This window comes from Accipiter gentilis, unplaced genomic scaffold (assembly GCF_929443795.1).
Source record: "Accipiter gentilis unplaced genomic scaffold, bAccGen1.1, whole genome shotgun sequence".
Classification (NCBI taxonomy): domain Eukaryota; kingdom Metazoa; phylum Chordata; class Aves; order Accipitriformes; family Accipitridae; genus Astur; species Astur gentilis.
Window position 1 is genome coordinate 613179 of NW_026060847.1, and position 6000 is coordinate 619178.

Sequence of the window (6000 nt, forward strand, 5' to 3'; positions counted from 1 at the left end):
ATGTGTGCTACAGCTAAAAGCTGTTGTCCAGTCCCTGGCCTGGAGAAGGGCTCATCTGGGAGGATGCTCACATGGGCACATTTCCATGGCAGAGGAGATTTTGTGTCCCTCCTCTAAAAGAGGCACTGCTGGGAGCTGAGCCATGGTTCCTTTTCCTTGGCTGTGGCTTTAAGCTGCCCCAGTGCCCATGGGCAGAGAAACATCTTATACATGAACCGGGCAGGGAGAAGGGTTTGACACCTGGGCAGGACCTGGTGTCTAAACTGCTCTCCCTTGTAGTCCTGGTGGGTCTCCACACCCCTCTGGCGCTTCCCAAAGGGCTCCACTGCTGTGGGCTGGAAGGTGCCTTGGCTGTCTGTGGCAGGGTTCCCTGTGGGGAGTTACTGGAGCTCAGTACTGCTGCAAGCAGCAGGATCTGGCCCTAGATGAGAAGCGGGGAGGAGGTGGCTGTCACCAGCATCCTATCCCACTTCACCATTGCCCCATTCCCTGCTCGGAGCTCTTCCACCCCGGGGTGATCCTGGGGGGATCTGGGAGAAGCCCAGGCACACACATCCCTCTGCCCCATACCCCAGAGCCTTCCTGCTGGCAGACCCAATGGGAGAGCAGCGTTCCCAAGGTGAGACCCCCACTGTGATGGGTGACAGACATGGGCACTGCAAACACAGCCTCCATCCCCTGGAAAACTCCCATGGGGGCAAGCTCCAGCCCTGCATCCCAGAGAAGTAAGGTATAAAAGTGAAGTAAAGAAGGGGGGAGTGTTATCTTCTGAACACAGGATGGTGGGGGCTATGGGCAGTATGGACACTGACGTGCAGACTCAAGGTGCTCCAAGTGGGGACTGGGGAGAGGAACCCAGCGCCTGTCCTGTGCCACCTCACTGCCAGCTCTGCCCTCCCACAGGTGTAATACTTCTCCCTTACCCTGGTGCTTGGCAGGTATTTTCCTCTTCCTGCTTGGGGAGATGAGCCACAGGCCTGTGTGTGCTTGAGGGGGCAGCACACCTGAGCTGGAAGAGCCTGTTTCATGGCATGTGGGGACCTGAACTCTCTGGCCCTGCAGGCTGGGTCCATTGTCTGCAGCAAAGCAAGATTGTCTCTGTACCCCAGATCTGTGGTTGTTCCTGCAGCTCCCGAGGACCTGCCTGAGGGGGGTCACAGTGAGACCCCAAGTCTCAGCACTGCAGCCCCCATGCTGGGCAGAGCCTGGCTGTTTAAAGCCCATAGGAGAGCAGCCTTATGTCTCTGAGTTTCGGCTCAACAGGGTGCTGGGCACCCTTCAGTGAAAGTCCGTGTCTCATGCCCCATTTTGGTTGTGGGTGCTATTGCCAGGGGAGCAGCCGAGGCACCATCTCCTGGCCCTCCCTGCCTGTGCATGGCTATGGACAGCCTGTGACTCCCTGATCCTACCAGCACAGTAGTTACGGACTAGTGGCGGAGTCACCAAACACCCCAGGAACAAGAGGTCTGCACCGGTCCCACCTCTGCAGGGTTGTTCCTGACCTCAGCAGATCCAGGTTCCCTGAGCTGAGGCTCTTCTCAAGCCAGAGGCAATGGTGGAAGGATGGTGGAGACAAAATTCCAGCTGGGAGTCCCACAGCCCTGCCCATGCTTGTCCAGCCCTGACAGCCTTACCTGCTGGCACAGAGTGCTTCCCATGTGGTATGGGATCTCCACCTAGAGTGGAGACAGGACAATCCCAGAGCCTTCGCCCTGGAAAGCCAGCAGGGCAGTGTGGCTCTGGTCCCAAAGGACACCTGGGCTGGACCAGCACCTTCACACCACATCTCCCAGTGCAGCCAGAAGGGATTCTGTAGTGTGCTGCTGCTGTCTATACCCTCCCTGAAGTCTCCTTGCAGGCACACTCTGCTGCCAAGCATTTCCCCTGGCTGGTTTGTGGGTCTAGGATTCAGGGCAGTGACCTGGGCTCGGGTCCAGCACAGCTGCCTGCTTCTCCTCCAAGAAAGGGCTCAGAAGAGGCAGCACACACAGGCATCCCACAGCCCTGCCCACCTCACAGCCAAGCCCTGGGTGGACAGGTCAGGCCCAAAGGGCCTGGGGAGGAGCAGTGCCCGAGCTCCAGCCCACAGCTGCCTGAGGCTGGGCAGTCAGGGCAAAAGCACCACCCCTGGAGATGCCAGGGATTGAACCCAGGACCTCCCACATGCGAAGTGGGCGCTCTTCCACTGAGCTCCATCCCCTTGATGCCTGCCAGCAGGAGAGATGCTCTTCTCCTGTGATGTGTCTATGACAAGGGAAGCAGTCTGTGCACCATTGAGAATGGCAAAGAGGAGAGAGACAGGGTCTTTGCAGAGACCCTGCAAAGGAGAGATGCCAACTGCTGTGGCGCAGGGAAGGAGGGGTGGCTAGAGACCACCCCAAAGAAGCACTGAATGGAGAGTCCTGTCCGGGGGAAGGCTGGGGGCTTGCAGTGCAAGAGGAAGGCTCATTCTAACCTGCAGATCTGCAGCTACAGTGCAGGGGCAGTGCTCTGCCAAGAGGTGAAGGAGCAAGGAGGGCCAGGGCAGGCTGGAAGAAGGCAGGCAAGCAGTCTCTGCAAAAATCTACAGGAGCAAATCAGTGCTGAAGCCCGGGGTTGAACCAGGGACCTTTAGATCTTCAGTCTAACGCTCTCCCAGCTGAGCTACTTCAGCCCTGCCCCAGCAACCCTTGTCCCAGTTCCACCCCTGCCAGGCCACAGGCTGACATACAGATATGTGTTGGGCCTCAGGTACAAAGGTGAGTGGTGAAGGCAAGTGGGCAGGCCAGGCACAGGCAGCTGCCAAAGCTGCAGGTGGAAGAAGGGTGGGGATGGTGGAAGACTTCTCTCATAGGGAAGAGAGGGCCCAGAGGAAGCAGAGCTTTTCTAGTGCCATAGGCTTTTGCTTCCTTCTTGCATGAGCAAGAGTGTTCTGTTCAATGTGTGGAGACCATATTTAGGGGGAGAGAAGGCTTGAAAACCTCCAAGGACTGGGACTGCATAACCTCTCTGGGCAACCTCTTCCAGTACATAAGTGACCTTATGGTTATGACCTCATGGACCTCATCTCCTGCCTGAACATTCTTTCAACTTCTGTCCTTTGCCTCTCATTTTCCCAACATGCACCACGATGAAGAGCCTGGTTCTGTTTTCTTAACTGCCTGGTAGGTACTGAAATGATCCTGTGAGGTTTCCCGAAGCCTTCTCATCTTCATACTGCACAGTGTTCCCTCAGCCTTTCCTCAGGTGGAAAGTTCTCCAGCCCCGTGCACACCCCCCCACACCTGACTGTGTTGGTGCCCCTTCACTGAACTTGCTCCAGTTGATCCATGTCTTTCCTGTGCTGGGGGCAGGAGGCCTCAAACTCAGTGCAGTGCTGTGCATGTGGTCTAGCAAGCAGTGAGTGGAGGGGGAGAGTCCCTCCCCCTCATCTCCTGGCCATGCTTCTCTTCATACAGGCAGGCTGTTCTTGTCCTTCTTGGCTGCAGGGGCTCACCGCTGACTCATGGGCAGCTTGTTGTCCACCATGACCCCCAGGGCCTTTTCTGCTCAGCTGCACCCTACCCAGGGTTGTTGCCTAGCGTTAGGCCACCCCAGGGGCAGGACTTGGCATTTCTTCTCTCTGAAATCTAGAAGGTTCTTTTTGGCCCGCTCTGCCAACATGTCAAGGTTCCTCCAGAAGGCAGCACTCCAGTGTATAGACTGGTCTGCACCTCAGGTTTGTGTCATCCGAAAACTGTCAGCTCCTCCAGGACACGGATAGCATCATTAAGCCCCAGAAGAGACCCTGATGCATCCAATCAGTCTTTTACTCACCTCCTTGACCACCTCTCAAGACTGTAGCTTCCTAGCATTGATATAAGAATACTGTGGGAGACTGTGTGGTGGGTTGACCTTAGCTGGCAACCAGATGCCCAGCCAGCCACTCTCTAACTCCTCCTCCTCCTCAACAGTAGAGAAGGAGAAAAAGAAGGAAAAAAATTCTGAATTGCTTGTTATGAAATCAGGGACATCACTTCCCAATTAGTCCTGAGCAAAACAGGCTCAAAAGGAGGAAAATCAACTTATTTTATTACCAATTCAAATATGGTTGGTGTCATGGTTTCAGCCCAGCTGGTAACAAAGGACCATGCAGCCACTCACTCACTTCTGCCGCTCCCCTCCAGTGGGATGAGGAGGAGAACCAGAAAGGAGAAAAGAAAAAAAAAAAAAAATGGAACCTCGTGTGTTGAGAGAAGGACATTTTACTGGGACAACACAAAAAGAGAAGTTACAACAACAACAACGTTACTAATAAAAGAATATAGAAAATTAGTGTTGCACAGTGCAACTGCTCAGCATCCAGAACCTGACACTCCGCCACTTCCCCCACTGAAAGTCGAGAGACCACCCCCCAACCCGCTCCCCATTTATATACTGAGCATGATGACACATGGTATGGAATAGCTCCTTGGCTAGTTCAGGTCAGCTGTCCTGGCTGTGCCCCCTCCCAGGTTCCTGTGAAAATTAACTCTATCCCAGCTGCACCCAGGGCAGATGGATAGTGAGAAGAAAAGTTAAATACTACAACAGCACCTCCCCTTTCCCCTTTTTTTCCGAGGCTCAGCTTCATTCCTTCATTGCTGACTCCTCTACCTCCTTTCCCTGTGAGTGGTAAAAGAGGGAATGTTCCTAACAGTTCCTAACAGTTCACCTCTGCTGCTCCCTCCTTACGCTTTTCCTGTGGCATCCTTCCCACTGGCTACAGTTCTTTCAGGAAATATCCAACTTCTCTGGCATTTGATCCTCCACAGGCTGCAGGAGATTCTCTTCTGCATCATATGGAGTTCCTCCTCCCCCTCTTCTTCACTGACCTTGCTGTTTGCAGGAATTTCCTCACGCTCTTTTCTTTCCTTACTCCTGTTCCACTCTGGCATTTGTGCCCTTTCTTAAATACACTTTCACAGAGGGATCACCGGCTTTGCTGATGGGTTAGCTTTTGCCAGCAGTAGGTCTGTTGCAGAGCTGGCTGGACTTGGCTGTGTCCGGCATGGGATAATCCGTTGTCTCTTCTCCCAGGGACTCCTGCTGCCCATCCGCTACCAAAAACAGGAACACAGACACCAATAGAGAGCAAGAAGCTTGGCCTTGCTAAATGACATCCCCTGCTCTTCTAGTGTCAAGCAATCCAAACTACTCATTGAGGGGGCATAGAGAGAAACAGAGACGGCCTTGACACTGTGCAAGCACTGCTTAGCAATAGCTAAAACATGGCAGTGTTATTAACACTGTTTTGGCCACCAATGCAAAGCACCGTAGGAGCTACTGTGAGGAAAATTAACCCAAGCTGCTACCCAAAGTTGAAAATCCCACAGCAAACATCTCAGAAATAAGATACAAAACAAGAAATGCAAGACCAATGTGGAAAGGAATAAGATGGTAGGCTGTTCCTCTTGGCAGGTTTTGCACCAGTACAAGAGAAGAGCTTGGGTGGGGGAAATAAAAAGAGAAGCAAACAACATGGCCAAAGTTGTTTGCTGTCAACTGTGAAGCAGCTCTGCACCTGATGCGAATTATTTCTGTGGTCAGGGAGAACCTGAGAGATTTCCTTCATTTGAAAAGATGAAGGAGAAGGAAGGACAGCATCATTGTTCCAGAGGGAGTTGGCTATGGATTTAGGGACAGTGGTGGAGATGGAGCCCAAGTTGAAGAGGGAGAGGTTGAGGCGGAAAAAGCACATGGGGGTGTGGAGGTGGTGGTCGCAGGCCATGGTTGTGATGATGAGGCTGTTTCCCAGGAGGGCAGCCAGGTAGATGCCCGGGAAGAGCCAGAAGTGCAAAAGCTGCAGCTCCCGTGTGTCTGCAAATTCCAGGAGGAGGAACTGGGTGATGGAGCTGTTATTGGACATTTTCATCCTCTGGGAATGGGGTGCTGTCAAAGTAGAAAAAAGACACTGAAGAGTCAGGGCATTATTCTCAGAGCGATATCAAAGCCATTTCCCATAGACCCTCCCACTCTCACACACAGAGACCCTTTTCCTTT

General features: G+C 53.4%; 1 non-coding gene across 1 annotated transcript; it reads right to left on the minus strand.

Annotated features, from left to right (window-relative positions):
- Positions 1-2580: 2580 nt before the first annotated feature.
- Positions 2581-2653, minus strand: TRNAF-GAA (transfer RNA phenylalanine (anticodon GAA)). Its single transcript has one exon. It is a non-coding gene; the product is annotated as a tRNA-Phe (tRNA).
- Positions 2654-6000: the final 3347 nt, after the last annotated feature.